We start from the raw sequence: 18,996 nt of genomic DNA on the forward strand, positions 1-18,996 counted from the left end.
AATAAATCAGTACTCTTCCTGTCATGCCATTACAAAGCCTGAAATTAGATAAGAAAAATCCTAAAAAGTACAATACACACGGGTCTTAAAATATTTTAACTATCGTGTGTGTGTGTGTGTGTGTGTGTGTGTTTTGACACACAAGCAAATGAACCCCACGTTTAGAAAGGAGCAGTACCCCCCACCCTTTTAAAAACAAGAATAACTTGTCATAAATACACACGTTATTTTGCTTTGAGTTTGCTCACACTCTCCTCGGCGCATGGCGCCAACTCCCAGGGCGGAGGAAGTGAAGCGTCCGTGCCAGTTTAGTTTGACGCTAATCAACCACGACGGCATAAGCAGCCATTGATTTTGCCCGTTACGGAAAACCCGAAAAAAACCCCCGCTGCAAACATTTTTTTTTTCTTTTTTAAGACAGAAAGTGACTTTGCAAATAAATACTGATATTCAAGACATGTTTTGTGAGTCGCTGCAAGCCAGACCGACACACACATCAAATCCCAAATTCTGCTGGGGAGTTCCGGCTTCGTGGCAGTGGCAGTAATGCGGCTGAGAAGGGGAAAGCAGGGATTTGCCTAAAAGCAACAAGGCCTGCCCAAAGCCGCTTCCTGCACACAATGATATGGATCCACTAGCTCGCCTTTCCCAAACTCTATTGCGCCAAAGCACGCATTTTACATTGGAAAAAAAATACTCACTACCACAAATGGCACAAAAAGTACTGTAGACATGCCCAAGTAATCAGAAGCTCATTTAAATATTTTGGCAGTGACTCTTTAAGAACTCTACATTATTTGGGTACATTTTTTATTTCACATTTACAAGACATATTGAGTCATTCTTTAATATTTTTTTTATTCAATTTTTTTCAAGTGTTTGGCTAAAAATGATGAGCGCTAGTACTAAAGTACTAAAGCAATCACTCATCTGAGGTACTTAAAATAATCACTTACTTTAGTGCTTTATTACACCCAAATTAGATTACTTTTGTACTTTACTAGTAAAGAAACACATTTTCTAATAGTACTTTGCATTATTTTACACTACTTTAATAAATAAGTTTCCACTTTAATAATAAAGTAATAAATTACTTTAGTTACTTTTAGTGCCTTTGATGATTTTAGTACTTGATTCATTTATTACTTCATTCTTAATTGACCGGCCATTATATCTGCAATAATAGATTACTATAGTACTATTACTTCAAGCAAAAAGTATTAAATTACTTGGGTTGAGCACCTAAAATACCCAATTATTTCAGTACTTAATACTAAAGAAATTGATTACATAAGTACTTATTTACCCAAGAAATTGATTACTTCAGTAAATCAATTAATATAGTACAAAGTCATCAATCATTTTAGTACTTTATTTCCTTAAAATTAGATTACTTCAGTACTATAGTCAGTCCTTGACTAGTAACCTAATATTTTCACTATAGAACCTTAAATTAGTTGACACTACTTTACTTTTACTTCAATAAATACATTTTTACTTTAAGAATAAAAGAATTAATTACCCTAGTACTTTTAGTACCTAAAGAATTATGGATAAGTATTTTTAGTTGGTTGCTGGTTCATGAAAGAAGCTATTAAAATTTCACAGCAAAAATGGCGAGTGATATTGTCAATATGCTCCATCAAAAATGATTATGCGCAGTGCGGGCAAGTCGCCCATGTGTCTTTTTCTCTCCTCGGCCGGGATTACGCCGTGATAACAATCTGCCGCGGTCGCAGCCGGCGACAATCCCCTCGACCCCACTCGGTGGTTTTTCACAGCGTGTGACCGGATGGACTCCTCTTTGCCCCCCGACAACAGGAACGATCGGGCGAGCGGGGAGAGGCAGACGTATGGGAACCGGGACAGGAAGCGGGTATTCCACCTGAATGAATGTGGGACACTTGCTGTAGCTGCAGATGTGACGGTACAAAGTTTGGAATAATCCCGACAAATCCTGTGCTGCGGTGTATCATGGATATGTAAAACAATTGCTTCAAATATAGGGAGCGTAACTAACGTTGAGACCAAACTAGGGCCCTGATTATTGTGTACTTTTGGTCGGTAATCTGATATTTATTGAGTATTTGAACAAAAAGAAAGATTTTTTTTCTTTGTTTGTATATATATATATATATATATATATATATATATATATATATATATATATGTGGCTCGCAACCACTTCAAGGCGTCCCAAGTCAGCTGGGATAGGCACCAGCAAGCCTGCGACACATGTGAGGATAAGCGGCTATACACACACACACACACACACACACACACACACACACACACACACACACACATATATATATATATATATATATATATATATGTGTGTGTGTGTGTGTGTGTGTGTGTGTGTGTGTGTGTGTGTGTGTGTGTGTGTGTGTGTGTGTGTGTGTATAGCCGCTTATCCTCACATGTGTCGCAGGCTTGCTGGTGCCTATCCCAGCTGACTTGGGACGCCTTGAAGTGGTTGCGAGCCAATTGCAGGGAACACAGACACGAACAGCCATTCACGCACCCAATCAAACCTAAGGACAATTTTGTATGTCCAATACACCTGCCATGCATGTTTTTGGAGCGTGGGAGAAATCCGGACTGCTCGGAGAAAACCCATGCAGGCTTGGGGAGGACATGCAAACTCCATACAGGAAGGCTGGAGCCAGGTGGATTTGAACTCAGGTCCCTTTAGATATATATATATATATATATATATATATATATATATATATATATATATATATATATATATATATATATATATATATATATATATATATATACAGAAAAAAAAGTTGAATGAAAAGCACTTGTTGGCTAAAAGTTGTGGTATTAGCGGGAAGCAGTTGATTGACATATTGTAGCCCCTCCTCTGTTGATGCCTTGAATCGGACATTCATTATGAAGAGTCCAGGAGCCAACTGCTGCACTTCCTGCCTCGTTTTCATTGTTAGCCTTTTGATTGGACGTTGTGCGTCGCCCACGTGATGCGCCGTGAAGGGTTTGCGCACGTGCGTTTTTTGTGCCAGCGGCTTCACGGAAGACTGGCGAGGCTCTATTGCTATTGTGTATGACTGGAAAGCTTCAACAACAAAAAAAAAAGGGGTGGGGGGGTGCTTGACTTTGTCAGTTAAGGTAAAAAGAAAGAGGATCTAGACTGGATCTCAGGAGGACATAAATCAAAATAAATGTCCTAAGTGTATAAATGTGGATACACTCACTAATAACTAGGAATGTTTTCTGTTCACGGTTAAGTAAACGGAATATATTTGACCTTAAAAACCATTACACTGTAAAAGTAAAGAGTAAATGTGTCGAGGGGTACATTGTAAAAAAATTAATAAATAAATGCTGTTTGTACGGTAAAATACCGGCTACTTGGTTGCCAAAAAAGTACACTGTACAAAAAAAATGCTATTTTTTTGATGGTTGCAGGTATTTTAGCGTTAAATTACGGTGACACATTTTCTACATTTTCGGTAAAAAAAATGTATCGATAATGTACTTTTTATAATTATTGGGTACACTGTAAAAAAATGCAGTTTTTACAATAAAATACCAGCAATTTGTTTGACAGGAAAGTACTGTTGAATTACGGTAACAAATTTTCTACATTTATGGTGTAAAAAAAAAAAAATGATACTGTTGATTTTACAATTACAGAATGTACTTTGTCAACAATATCAATAGAATGTTTTACTCTTTTTTTTACGGCGTACCTGCCGACACTATTACCGTAAATAATTATTGCCAGAACTCTGGTTGCAAGAAAATTACCGTTAAATTACGGTAATTGTAAGTTTTTACAATTGTAATTTTACAATTACAAAACATACGTTGTAAAACCAGCTGCATCTTTTTTTTTTTACCTTAAATACAGACAAAGTGTCACTGTAATTTGATGCTACATTTCTTGCAACCATGTTACCGGTATTTGACTGTAAAACTAGCATGTTTTTTTAATTTATTTTAAAATTACCGTTAAACTACAGTAACACCATTTTTTACAATTGTAATTTTACAATAACAAAACATACTTTGTAAAATCAGCTGCATCTTTTTTTTACCTTAAATATAGACAAAGTGTCACCGTAATTTGATGCTACATTTCTTGCAACCATGTTACCGGTATTTGCCTGTAAAACAGCATCTTTTTTTTAATTTTAAAATTACCGTTAAACTACAGTAACACCATTTTTTTACAATTGTAATTTTACAATTACAAAACGTACTTTGTAAAATCAGCCGCATTTTTTTTTTTTTTTTTTTACCCAAAATATAGACAATGTGTCACCGTAATTTGATGCTACATTTCTTGTTACCGGTATTTTTATAGCATTTTTTTTTTTTTTTTACACTACGTTGGTCCGCAAGCAATGCCACGAACGCCGCGGCATCTCGACGGGGATTCCGCACGCACGACCGGTAGTCAAAATCCGACGAAGGGCCTAATTTGCGTGAGTAACACTTTCCCTCCCTCGCAAGGTGCTCGGCCCCACGGCCGCCGGCGTGCAACTCCAGCCCTGACGCCTTCAACTACGACGGCGGTGCCGGAATGAGTAAGCGCAGCAGATGTTCCCAGTAAAAGCGCCTTAGGTGCAGATATTAAAAAAATCAAAAAGAACAACACTTTCCTGGGAATTGATGAATCGACTCAGCTATTAAAAGAAACTTGACTCAATGACGGGCATGAGGAAAAAAACCAAAAAGCCCCAATCTGGTTCTAGTTAAGATCCCTTCGGGGTCTCGCGTGCGCCGTGTGCCTTGGCAGCGCCCGAAAGCTTTAAAACTTATTTTAAGAGCTCTTCCCTCAACTCATTTTTGGTTGATGAGTTGGCAAATCTGGCTTGGAGTTGATCCTCACGCCTTTTTACAATTCAGAGTTGAAAAGAGGTTAGCGAGGACAAGTTAGCGGAGAAACCGCTACTGGGCCGCTCAGCTAAAGTAGTTTGTTGCTTTTGACGCAAATACGAATTGGATCCAAATTCGGACGCGGGTTTGAACCGATGACACACTCGCCGGATTGAATATTTTTTAGATTCGAAATAAAAACTTGTTGCAATTCTTCAGGGACAACACCGGTGCGTGTACTCAAGTTTTGAAAAGACTCTGATACCGATACCAAGCACAGATACCATTGGTGCTTTTGATACCCCCCCCCAAAAAAAAGGATGGATCATTTTAAAGATATACCTACCAACTCATCTATATAATCGTCCTTAAAATTTCAGTAAATTAATGCCAATTTCCGATTCTCTCAGGATACAAGTATCGGCTGCCGTCATGAGTACGATACCTTTAAATAAGGATGGCATCGGCGCCCAAATCAGTACCGGCGGTATCGATACGCTCTCACCGCTATCGGTTATTTTTTTGGGACGTTTTTAAGCAATATTCTGCGAAAAACAATAAATGCGGAATTTCGCGTCACAATGTTAGATTTTCATACCATTTACGTCCTATTGATTCAAAGTTCTAGAGGCTCCGCTTTCATGAAAGTCGACGCCAGGCTACCAGCACACACAGAACATTTGGTAGACAAACAACCAGGATCAAGTGGTTTTGGATTTAGTATTAATGAGAATCCAGAGTCACGTGGATCACTATCTCTGCTTTCCAGCTGTTTGTGTTTGTTGCGAGCTGGTACGTACTTTTTGCCTCCCTGTTTTTTCCTCCTTTCCGAAGGATTAATCACCCAGATGTTTCCTTGTTTTGCTGTTGGCCCTTTCTCACATTACATATCAAGTCCAAACATCTCCCTCTCTCTCTCCCTCTCTCGCTCGCTCGCTCTCCCGTACGGCAATGTGTTTTTTGTTAATGACCTTATTGAGTAGCGGCGGAGGCCCAGGAAGAAGTCAAGATTTCGATTTCGCTCGTCGTGATTTCAAGCAGACACTTTTAATTAGATTATTATGTTTTTCCGCAGCGCGAAAAGACAGTTTGTACTCCTGTGCCGCACGTGCTTTTATTTTGTAAAAGATCAGTTCCTGGCATTGAGTCATCACGCTAGACCTCTGCTGCTTAGCATTTAGAGGATATAGACGGCTACCAATCTCAGACCATTGCTCTCTCTCCCTGTTTCTGTATTCTATCTATCTATCCATCCATCCATCCATCCATCCATCCATCCATCCAAAACATCTGGCTAGCTAGCTAGCTCAAACAACTAGTTAGCTAGCGAGCTTGGTTGCATATCTAGCTATAACATCCATCCATCGATCCATTCATTCATCCAAAACATCTGGCTAGCTAGCTAGCTTAAACAACTAGTTAGCTAGCGAGCTTGGCTGCATATCTTACTATAACATCCATCCATCCATCCATCCATCCAAAACATCTGGCTAGCTAGCTAGCTCAAACAACTAGTTAGCTAGCGAGCTTGGTTGCATATCTCGCTATAACATCCATCCATCCATCCATCCAAAACATCTGGCTAGCTAGCTAGCTCGCTCAAACAACTAGTTAGCTAGCGAGCTTGGTTGCATATCTAGCTATAACATCCATCCATCCATCCAAAACATCTGGCTAGCTAGCTAGCTCGCTCAAGCAACTAGTTAGCTAGCGAGCTTGGTTGTATATCTAGCTATAACATCCACCCATCCAGCTATCTATCCAGAACAGCTGGCTAGCTAGCTAGCTCAAACAGTGTTGTTAGCTAGCGAGTTAGGTTGCATAGCTAGCGATAACATCCACTCATCCATCCATCTGCCCCCTCGTCTGTCCATCCATACACACACATATGTATATATATATATATATATATATATATATATATATATATATATATATATATATATATAGATATATATATATATATATATATATATATGTGTGTGTGTGTGTGATGCTCCACCACTCGCACACTGGTGAAATTCTATCCTACAACTCTAGCCTGACCTCCTGACACTTTGACTGGACTGTAACAGAATCCCAAACTATTCTCTCTCTCTCTTTCTCTCTCTCGCCCTCAGACACCTCACACGCATCTCCGTCGGCCTACGACGCAGCATATGCAGGGCCGGTGCAGTGACATCACCGAGCTTTTACTATACAGCCACCGGCCATATGGCGGCCAGGGGTAGACCGACGTAATTGATGGTATCTGTCAATTTGTCCATGAAGAGGGGGCCCCGAGATGGCCCTGACCTAAAACATACAGAGATCCAGCATTTGGGGGGGGGGGGGGGGGGGGGGGGGGGGGGGTAGTGTTTCAGCCTCCCTTTGCCTATTCATCCATTCATCCATACAATGAGTTAACTCCCCCAACTCCCACACGGCACAACACAATTGTGCTTGCGCCGGCTGATAAAGGCCCGTCTCTCACTTCTACATCTCCGGCCCCCCATCTGTAGGATCGGGCGATGGAATGGGGGTTGGGGAGGATCTGGGTCCGGAGGTTTGGACTGCCGTCGAGTTAACCCACAGAGCGAGTTGTTGGAGCCGGCCAGATGGCGCGCCCGGGATGGGGATCGGCGGGCACTGCCAACGCTGGCAAGGACCGACTCGGCAGGTTTGACGTCGGACGCGCAAGCGGGTCTACCAGTGACACACGATATCACAAAAGTCAAGGGGGCGATGATATAAAAGGAGAAATAAAATGGTTCACATCCAATAAACAGTGATATTTGGTTAAGGTTGACGATGTGTGAACTACATGTGAGTTACTATTATTAATTTCTTCTGTGTCCAATCCACAAAGGTTTGAACTTTGGGAGTGTTAAAGTGAGAGACAAATGGGAGAAAATGTTCATTCCCGTCTGACAAAAGTCTTTAAACTGTATTGTGAGGAATTTTACAGCCTTAAAACATGTACGTATCATAACTGTAAGACTTAAAATGGCTACTTTGCGGATTTCGCGGGTTATTTTTCGAAGGCGATTAAACAAGGGAGCTAGCTAGCTAGCTAACAAATCTGCCGAGTTGGCAGTATTATATATTCTGTTTGAAAATAAAATTTTGTATAATGTAAGAACATTGGTATTTAGCAACAAATAGAAATGACAATTTACCAAAAAAGATTTTAAAATTATTTGTTTGTTGAGCTGTAACGTTAATACCGTGATACCACGATACCATAATATTTTTGCTCAGGGTTATCATACCGCCAGAATCTGATATCATCCCATGCCTAGTTAAGGTAAGTTTTACAATACAAAGGATGTAAAATTTCAATTTTATAGCTTCAAATGCAGAATTTGCTATAATTTTAAAGAAAAAACAAGAAAATATGACACGACGCTGGGTAAAATGAGCTCAAAATCTTTGTTGACGTCATTTTGAGATATACTTCTTTTTTCTTTCTTTTTTTCAAAACAAAGTCGACTTCATTTTACATGTCTCAGTGATTTTCATTTTTCAACCAAGTACCCTCAGAAAAAAAAAATCCAACAAAAACATCCAATTAATTGGAACTACATCATTGGCAAGGACAGAAGGTCCTACGGTAGTAAAATATATAACCCCCCCAAAAAAAAAAACGTTCATTATAGTGGACACAAAAAAATAGTCTGGATTTGAGGAGGGACTTGATTTAATTACGCCTCAACTAGAAGAGCGTGAACGTCCACAAACATTCGTCCCAGTTCTCAGGATCTCGTGCACATGTGTTAGTGAGTTTTTCCACGGCGGCGCTCCCCTCGCGCCGCCTCCACATCACCATGGGTGAGGCAGAAGTGCACGGGACAGGGTGAGGGTGAAAGCGTGGGAGAAAGTGAGCGAGCCCAACCGGGCTCATTCCCACAGCTCAGACCGTCGGCAACAAAGACGGGCGCGCGCGGGGGGCGCCGCGCCCCCTGAGGGTGGAGCCCACCAGCGCACATATATATATATGAAAAAATACACATATAAATAGACACACACACACGTCGGGGGGCCCAGGCCACACCCGCAAGATAGATATGTCATATTTGCACAAGGGGAAACTAATTTATGGCTTGGTCCCATGACAGTTGAGCCATAAACCACAATAACACTACCAACCATAAAACGTCTGTGTTTGTTTTTGGTGCTTTATGAGCATGAGATTGTCATCATAACTACTCTTGTCGTCGACGTACCGTACTATAGCCATTCCTTTCAAAGGTCAGGGAGCAAAGATTTCGAACCAAGTTGGTGTTTTCCTTTTGGCTTGAAAAGCAACTCATTTACTGTTTTGGGGGACTTGGTTTAACAGAAAAACCTGTACAAAGACCAGGACACAAATAAGACTCTTATCCAGATTCTTGGTCTCCTGCAACTCTGCGTTCCCCTTCTGACGCAAAAAATTTGTACATTGGCCACGATAACAAAAAGACAGAAGATCTTCTTCTTGTGGGGCTGATGTCCCAACTGGTCCATCCCCAGATAAAACTCAACCATATCGAGACTCTAATGCAGAGGTCTTCATTGTTCTTCTAATTTTGACTAGTAGCACCTACAAACGATCGTAGATCTCCTCCAACAGAAATAAAAACACAGATTTTGTCATGACTAGGTTTGTCCTTAAAGGAGGGACCGGCAACGGAAAAGGCTGGATCCCTTCAGAGCCTCTGCATAGTCGTTGGTACACCTCCAGTAGCATCTGGTCCTCTGACCTGAGGCATTCTGCAGGCGCGTAGGAGTGGAGGAACTCAGAGAGGTAAGGTGGGGCAAGACCATTTTACGATTCGAAAACAAATAAAAAGAACCTTAAAATGAACTTTAAAAATGTACAGGAAGCCAGAGCTGGAATTATGTGCTGCCTCCTACGAGCACCGGTTAGGAGGTGAGCAGCAGCGTTTTGGAGCAACTGGAGGCGCTTTTCATACCATTTGTCATGGAACTCTCAGGATAAGCACCATCACTCCTGATTTGAACCCAGGCAAGACCCGTTATAAAAACTGTACGCTGACTACAAAAGCTATACATATCTTTGGCATCTAGTCAAGATTCCCACAAGTGCCTTCATGAAATCATCCTAGTGTAATGCTCGAAATAAGCGGTTTATGACATAAATTTTGGACATTATGCCTGATATAAACACATGGAATTGCTAAACTGAGACTCAAGCGCCTGTTGATTGTCCCAAATGGTCTTTGAAAGACTTTGAAGGTCTTTGGGAAACCACAAGGGCTTGGGAAGAACATGCAAACTCCACACAGGAAGGCCGGGCTGAGGTGGATTTGAACTCAGGTCCCTGAGCTGTGAGGCGGACTTGCTAACCACTGCTCAACTGATCCGACTAAAATAATAATAATCACATCTAATATTATCATAATATCATTGTTTAATAATGAAAAAAAGCTGTCACAGGAGTAACAAGCAAATATAAATTCACAAAATTAGAAAAATGCTTAAAATGCTGAAAAATTGTGCATGCTAGTGCATAGGTGTCAAACTCAAGGCCCAGGGGCCAAATCTGGGCCGTCACATCAATTTATGTGGCCAGTGAAATGGCAACTATGATTTCAAGTTTCTGATTAAAATACCTCTTTTTTGTAGCAATTTTTTGTAGCTTTTGTTAGCAATCACTCTTTTTAATGGTCTGATTTTAAAACTCGGTAAATGTGTGACGATCACACTTGAAACTGATTTGACTTTATGGCCCTCTGACAGAAACTAGAAGTACAATTTGGCCCATTTTTAAAATGTGTTTGACACCCCTGTTCTGGTACATCAAACATTTCATGTCCATCTTACTATCTTACATGGGGGTGGGCTTCCTTATTTTATTTTATTTTTTATTTGCTCTACGAGATGGAGTGAGCAATAAAGGGACGGAGGTGGAGAAGAAAGGAGACTCCTCGTTTGTATAAGGTCTCGGGCATCACTCAGGCCTACGGGCTTTGACAATTGAAGGCAATAAAGGGGCGAGGCCTGGCGGGGGCTCAATTAACCACTACTGGTGCAGGAGGGGTATTGGGGGGGACATGGACCAGGAACCTGGCCTCTATAGGGAAGGAACAAGAGAGCTGCGGAGGGGGAGGTCTGGCAATTTGTTCAGCTGTCTGTCTGTCACAGACTTGGCTGGTTTGTCTCGCTGTCGTCCTCAGGGTAACTATCGACTTGAGCGTCACTTAGCATGTCCTTAGACGAAGAGAAAAACAACAAAAACATGACCATCAAGTGGCTGCAAGGTAACCATTATTTTCCTTATGCATCTTCTCCAAATAATGTCTCTTGTGGTCTACCTTTCAGGGTTAGGGTTAGGGTTAGAGTTCGGTCTGCCTTTCAAAAACGCAAAGTCCAAAAAACGTGATCCCTTCGACTCAAAATCAGCGGAACATGACTTCGGTCAAGCCTTCGTCAATATGGCGCTCATGCTAGCGCAAACGCGCCCTAACCTATGCGGAACCAAAAAGCCAAGAGAGCTTCCGTCGGGGACAAGTTAGCCAAACTTGCAGTGCCGCTATCCATTCCCAGTGACAGTCATTTGTGTACTTTACACTCTCAGCACCAGCCAGCGACCACCATTCAAATTCAAATTGAAAAGCCAGCGGGGGGACAATGCTTCGGGATCTGCTAAGAGCAATTAGTAGTGGACTCCTCCAGTGTCTGGCCCGGAGACTTTTAGCCCATCATGCAGAGGCATTGACCCCTTTCAGACGTACCAAAAGGAGGAAGAGAAAGGATGTGCCGAGAGAAAAAAAGGGGAAAAAAAAGAAGGCTGCCTAGCGACACGGAAACGAGAGGAGGGAAGTCGACTGGCAGAGTTTGGACAGTGTGTTGGTTTTCCTGACGTGCCTTTACACAAGGAGACGAGAGCTAGAGTGTGGTGGAGCGAAGGTACGTACGCTGAGTCAACAGGGAATGTCAATGAAGTCAAAATTGAGACGTGGTATTAAAATCGCATCAAATGAGAATTATGAACGCACCTTTTTGTTTTTCAGAAAACACCCGTAAAATAAAACATGCTGTTGATAAAAAACTCTTAGAACAGCAAGTAAACTAGCATAGACACGTTATGTAACGCTTGTAATTTGTTTAAGGATAAACACGAGTGCAGTGGAAAGGTAAGAATGTCATCAAGTGCAGGGCTGTCCATACATTTTTTTTTTTTTTTTTTTGAGGGTTGTGGATGACGGGCCACAAATGGCACCCTGCCCATAGTTACAAATACATGACCATGGATGCAAATAACTGGTACGCATGCGTGACGGAAATCACTGACGGGTAAAGTCATGTGCTTCCGGAATTTGCGTACCCTACCTACTTTCACCCATGACGACAACCGAGCCTGAGCTGAAAAGTAGCTCCAAGATGTGCCTTGGCTTGAAGCACACTTAAATCCGGTGCCATATTTACCGCTCATATCAGACAAACTGCAGGAACAATTCAAGCTCTATGTGATAGTTTTTTCCATGCCTTTCATAAAGCTAAGCATAGGCGTCTCACATCTTTCTATTCTGAGAAGTACTGAAACTTCCTTTAATTAATTAAAACGGGAATTGAATGATCCACGCAAACCATCACTGATGGACTTCTGAGGTTTTTTGAGGAAGCAGGCTTGAATAATGCGACGTTGCTGGGATAGTGCGCTTACAGTGGGCGTGACCCAGAGAATGACACGGAGGAAGACTTTTTAACGAGAGGAATGGTGCATACCAAACACTACGTCCAAGAACTCATGTGAGTAACCCAGGAATATATTGTGTGCACCCTTGTTCATGACCATAGGAACTTCATAGCAACTGATACATCAAGACAAATCCTGAATGGCAAACAGAAACTGATACATAAAGGAACACATACAGCAGTTTTGATCCTCCATTGTCCAAATATGGGGTTTTAAAGCGTATTTTTTGGGATGAGGTTTTTTTTTTTAAAAAACTGGACGACTTCAGTGCTCGCAGATGAAACCGGGTCGTTTTGATGTTTACGCAATGTCCAATGTTGGCTCCCGGTGCAAGTGAAGTCACTCCAAGCAAGGTAACCTGCACCAAGCTGGAATCGGTCATTTTGACTTGAGCCAAGATATGCGAAGGATCCAGGGGCCAAAAGATATCTTTCCTGTGAGGCCACCCAAACCTAAAGTACAGTGTCTTTAGAACTAACCAAAGCACAACGGGATCCATTGTGTACATGTGAGATTGTGCAGATGTTTGTCTCCTCCAATGTCAGCCGTCACCCCCAAAGACCTCCTCCGTTCATATCCAGTCCAACCTGCTCTCCAGCTGCACTTCACTACATCGCCATTGTTGACTTAACCTCTCTATCTGTCCATCACAGGACGTGAGCGCCATAGGGACGGGGGAGGTGCCTGACGTGTGTTTTCCCAGTACCCACAAATAGCCGTCTGTGGAGTGCATGGAAGTCCATGTCTCGGTGCTGTGTGGGTGCTGTCTGTCTCCTCTTGAGTGATGATCCCAAAAGAAACACCCGGGGCTTGTATGCGTCTCTCCGCGGCGCTGACGCGGCCTCTTCAGCTACGTCTCTCCCCTTTGCGTGAGGTCAAACGCGGGTCGCGGCGATAAAGGCTGAACTTGTGACACTCATCCCGACGCATGAGACGGCTCATTGTGCGGCGACAGATAGCAGACACAATGAGCCCAGGGCACAGTCCTAGAACTGGCTGTGCTTCTTTTTCGTGCTTGACGGTGGCGTGTAGGGATTCTCCTTTATGGTTGGCTAGTGACCCTTTAATCACCCGCCCGCTGCTCCCCCTTCATCAGATGTTTGTCCAAATTTCATATCAATGCAAATGAGGTTGGAGAGGACTTCTTTTGGGACCACTTGGACCGATGATTTGGTTTTTACAAGAGCATAGAACGCGCTGCAGTGAGTACGAGCAGTGACGGTTGATCAAGGTGAGGTCAGTGAACAGTTCGGGACATCTTCTGTGTCACCTTTCTGTAGTTTGTTATCTGAAAGCCATCTTTTCGGGATCGTTGTTCCCGGTAAGAATGACAACCTGATTGAGTTAATGAGACGTCATACTTGAGATGCTTGAGATAGGTGGTGTCAAATATCAAGGACGGATTTAAGAAGTTTCCTGCCCTTTTCCTCTCCATTTGTTTACTATAACCAAATATTTCCTCACTGTCCCGCAGAAAGCTCGCATGTCCAAATATTGTCAAACATTTTTTTTCCACAAATCCATACTAATGGACGGTCCCCACTTCGTCCTTGATTGTGACACGTTTTCAGAAAAATATAAAGACACAAAATTAGCTTGAAACCGTTGCATTTGAACGCTCATGTTTGAGAAGTCCTTTAGGTCAGTGGTGTCAAACAAATTTTTATTTTGGGCCGCACTGTAGTGATAGTTTCTGTCAAAGGGCCGGAATGACTGTGAATTCAAATACATTTTAAGTGTGTTGATCACACATTTACCAAGATTTGATATCAGAAGCCGGCAAAAACTGTTCAAAAGAGATTTGGAGAATAAGAAAATGTTTGTTTTTCTTCCCCCAAATTTTTAAAAGTTAAAGACAACTTGCAATTTTGGTATTTTAATCAGAAACCTGAAGTCACATCAGCATTTCAAGGGCCACAAAAAGTGAGGTGGCGGGCCGGATCTGGCCCCCGGGCCTTGACTTTGACACCAGTGCTTTAGGTGATAATGGTCCATTTCTCTTTGTAATTTTTTGCACAATTTTAGCCAGTTTAACGCAACAAAAACATCCTAATCCCCCAAATATAGGATGCGCCTTTTTTGGGTAAAATTCTGGTATTTTCTAGGTCAACATTTATATGATGTACCAAAAGATTTAGTCGATAACAAACTAAAACACTAAGCTTAACTACATTTAGTTTGTTTTGTTTAAAATCGCTTGTTGTGATGCCTCACGTGGTTACGACGCTAAGTCATCGTATTACATCACTGTTTTACTTATAGCATGACTCAAGGCTTAAAACTCAGAAGACATTTGTGAAGAACAGACGTTTGCTTTTGAAACATTTTCAAAAATCTTGATGTTTGCGCTTTATCTTTGGGTAATGTGTTGATTACCACAACTTGGAACGACGTTAGGGACTCAAACAATTTGGTGTTTGTTGGACGTCCTGAAGGTTGTCATTTTAACGGTCTAAGATTTAAATGGCTAACTTTGCTACTTTCTTATTTGAACAGTCCTTTGGGAACAAAAAAAAAAGGACTGAATCCTAACACCAGTGATGTATAAGTTCTGGTCTGGCATTGGTTAACTCTATGAAGCCAATACCAGAGGAGGATTTGCAAAAAGTTCCCATTAATCAAAAAGGGATTGACCCTGCATTTGTGTCTACATGTGTCGGAGTTCTTGCAGCCTTGGACACAGAAGCTCAAACAGAGTTGGAGAAGCAGCAGGTGTACGACCAACACACACATCTTCTGACTTATCCTGAGCGCAAACTTCAATTTTGGTCATGAGCTCGCTCGCTGGTTAATCTTCATCGCCTTTTTGCTCATTTATCACAAAAAAAAAGTGAGGTCCCCCCTCAGCAAACCAGGTGGCTAAAAGAAAAAGAAAAAACATTGTTTGCCTCCCCCCAACGCCTCCCCCCTTGACACACACCAACCCATCACTTTCGCCTCGCGCAGCTGCGGCTGTCGACTTTACCATCGAATGCATTTAATAACCATGACCTTCACGCTCAGCCTGTCAGACCTTTATTAGAACGAGAGCCAGAAAGGCAATAAAAGGCCACAGATGGACGAGGGACAACCCCGCCGCAAACAGAGAAGCTTTCTACATGCCATCACGTCTGCCGAGGACTTCAATGACTTGGCGTTGGCTGACAGATGTCTGGGCCCTTCGGAGTGCATAAATCCAAACCTAGGAGCCTTTCCTTGATGTTTGAAAAATTCTGAAAGCCTCTCAGCCAGCTGCAAGACGGCGCACGCTGAGACTCTTTCTGACGGACTAAAAATAATATCTAGGTTACAATCGCCCTGCCAAGCGTCAAACGCAACATAGTCTCGGGAAGCGGTCCTTTCAGCGGGTCGCCATAGCGACCGACCGCATGCGCAAGTCAGACAAGGGTGAGTGGTCAGAGTAGCAGTCAGGCCGTGTTGTCTCCTCGACTATAATAGGTCTAAAACACAGCCTTGGTCTAACTAAGCACAGATGTGTTGGAGATAGCGGCTTTGCGTACACGGGTCAAGCCGCGGGCACCCGATGAGCCAAACTAACCCGATCGCGACATTAGGACCGACGACGGAGGAGAGCTTGTTTTTCATACGCTGCCTCGAATTCCCCGGGGTGACCTCGGTGAACCTCGGAGACGGTATGAGCAACCTCACACTAAAAATGATTCATGTGATGAATCGGGATTGGTTGAAGACGATGATGAATGAAGCACTGTTACGTGTTCCGGTTGTGTGAATTTGCACTTTGTAACCGATATTTAGGAGAAAACCGCACCGCGTAAAGGCCTGGACCCTACTGATTTTCAATTATATCTCAACCAAGACATCTGTCATAGTTCGTGCCACTTTTCCGTGAATTACTTTTGGTTTTCTACTTCGGAATGGTACCCACGGGAAACTGCAAAGAGACACGCTGAAAGAACAATGAAGGACAATGAGGGTTTCTATTATTTACTTTTCAGCAAGGAGGCAGGTTTTATTCCCGAGGAGGCTAAAAACAAGAAATGGACTAGGACTAGGACTCAAAACGAGGCTAAGTCAAACTTAGCATTAGGTGAGGTGGGTATGAGGTCCGTTTTCTATAACGCTTAAGTCCCTATGAATATTCGTGAGTGTCGGCTAGGGTAGCAGCTCTTCTGATCTCGTCTGGGTTCATTCGGGGCCTCCAGCATTCATCAGACCGGACCTTTGCCTGTACCGCTGTGATCACAAGGAAATTTTGAACATGTTCAAAACTGGTGAGGCTACTAGGTGACCTTATACTCCACAGGTTTTTGTAGTTTTCTCCGAATGGCTCAAATCACATCTTCACTTTTGACCTTATCGCTAAACTCCATTTCTCGATGTGCCAGCAGAATTCCCAGCTCTTCTGGTCTGATTACAAAAAACAGAAAGCCCACTTCTAAGAATATTTTCCTTGAAGCCCTGAGGCCATCGGGAGTCACCATACGGTCCTCGGATCTTCGCCTGGTCGCTCTTGTCGAGAGGACATTTTGACGGTTCAAAACTTCCTTGTGACACGAGCAGTACGGGCAAACATCTGGCGACTGTTTGGCAGCCGCAGGCAGCCCTGAATAAACCCTGATGAGACCAAACGAGCCGCTACCCTTGTTGACACTTGCCCTGCGGTGGGATAGGGGCTTTATTGTCATCAAACCCCTATCCGACTGAGGGGTGAATGTTTGTGAGTCTTGGCAACAGTAGCAACTGCACGTTCACGTCAGGATGGCAAATGTTAGCCAAACATTCCTAAGAAATTCTTAAGTTTGAGATTTTGGGCAAGCCCCGACAAAAATTCAACGTTTGCTACCTTTGCAACACTGACCCCACAGTGGGATAGAGAATTACGGGTGTTGGGATTCCTTCTCAGATAACTTTGGTCAAGATGCGACAAACAATTATACACACTCACATTCACGCCCAATAAACCTGACAATCACACACAGAGGACATAAGTGATTGACCAGAACCCGCACAATATCAACAAGTCTGGAAACACAATTGACCAAGTACTATACTGTAAGTAGTGCAATATGCCAACCAATATTCCCAATGCATAAACCTCAATGGCAAGTTGCGCCATTCCAATATTGTCTCCATAATACACAACGTTACTAATGAACACCAGGTCATCATGCGGTTAGCAAAGAAATATTCCAAAGAGTTGTCAGCAATAAGCATCAAGAAGATGTCTATTGACCGTCAACGTTTTCCATTACAGTCGCAGATAATCCGTATGGGATAAAGGACAAGTCCAGAACCGGTGCTCAATTACGCGCCCTTCAATCCATACTTCATTTCCTTTCGCACTGCTTGAATGCTCTCCAGCTGAATCATACGATGGCTCGTGGCCACTTGTTGACAGCTTTGAATCGGCGGACGCCTGGGAAACTCCACTCCTTCCTCAAACCCCGCCGTGACGTCAGCAGAGGCCGGACCTGAACGCTACGCTGGCAGGCATCCGGGTGCGAAAAGGTCCGACTGCGTAAGTGTGAAGCTGAGCAAGAACATAACTTCTGCATACGCTCGGGCTGAACAAACAAGGCGGAATTTCTACCTGCTTGAGAAGCGGAGGTGACGGAGGCTGACATATGTGCTGAGTGACATGTCAGACTTAAATGATTCAAACTTCATCGTTGGTGAATTTGCAAGTCTGCAGACAGTTTGTTTATGCATACAACAAATATTGACCTGGAGTATGTCAACCTCCAAGTCTGAAGGGTCCTGAGGGTGAACTGAAGGACATAAAGCAGGTAACGGGTTTGTTCGTCTTTTCTTAACCCTAACCCTACGCACACATAAGCGGTAATGACAAGATAACCTTCCTGGCAGGGTGGATAATAAAGTCTTGAAAGAGAAATTTGGCTGGGCTCGGTTAAGTGTCGCCGACCTCGGTCTCGGTAACATCTCTTTGCTCCAGGTAGCGAGGTGAGCCAAGGTTGAGTTGACTGTAGCAGGTTACGACACACATTGTGTCTTTTCTCCGCAGTCGTGCAGCTGCGGGGAAAACAGATTCCATTTGGCAGCGACGGGAGCCAAAAAAATTCCCTATGGCGCATTTACACGGACGCAGAGTTGAAAGCAGACGTCCGCTAAGTATTTTTCTTTTCTCTGCAAGCAGAGTGAGAGAACTGGCCCGATAAAACCGTACGTTCACTCAAAAATGCACATGATGGAGTAGCGAGTGGAGTGAAGGTGTCATTCCAAGTCTCTTCACAAGGGAGAACTGGAGTTAGCCTTTCTTGACGCCAGTGCACGGTGCGGCTAATCAACGCTTTGAGTAAGTTGTCCACCGGGCCGGCCGACCCAGGAGGCTCGGGGGGGTTGTTGGTGGCAGGCGAAAAGGGGTGTGATACTGTGCAGCTGTACTACTGACAGATCGGTTCAGGGATGAAATCTTTGCTCCCTGATCTTTAAGGTTAGTTTGGAGTTCTCAGTCAACAAAAGGCAGCTCGGAAAGGGAA

The 18,996-nt window shown here is 43.0% G+C and overlaps 1 protein-coding gene and 1 long non-coding RNA gene across 3 annotated transcripts in view; one reads left to right on the forward strand and one right to left on the reverse strand.

Moving 5' to 3' along the window:
* LOC148422796 (uncharacterized) overlaps positions 1 to 10,125 on the forward strand; it is an 18,389-nt gene extending 8,264 nt beyond the window's left edge. The window contains exons 1-3 of one of the 2 annotated variants that reach the window (XR_015865839.1): positions 7,251 to 7,516; positions 9,479 to 9,622; positions 9,699 to 10,125. This is a non-coding gene — a long non-coding RNA (uncharacterized LOC148422796). Of the gene's footprint in view, positions 1 to 7,250; positions 7,517 to 9,478; positions 9,623 to 9,698 lie in introns of those variants that run through there. The other variant, XR_015865840.1, reaches the window with a different exon arrangement.
* The window catches only part of kcnq1.2 (potassium voltage-gated channel, KQT-like subfamily, member 1.2), a 136,922-nt gene that overhangs the window by 74,565 nt on the left and 43,361 nt on the right, over positions 1 to 18,996 (reverse strand). The gene's annotated exons all lie outside the window — the stretch shown is intronic.

This window comes from Hippichthys cyanospilos, chromosome 6 (genome assembly GCF_059441005.1).
Source record: "Hippichthys cyanospilos isolate Australia breed blue-spotted pipefish chromosome 6, RoL_Hcya_1.0, whole genome shotgun sequence".
Taxonomy (NCBI): Eukaryota; Metazoa; Chordata; class Actinopteri; order Syngnathiformes; family Syngnathidae; genus Hippichthys; species Hippichthys cyanospilos.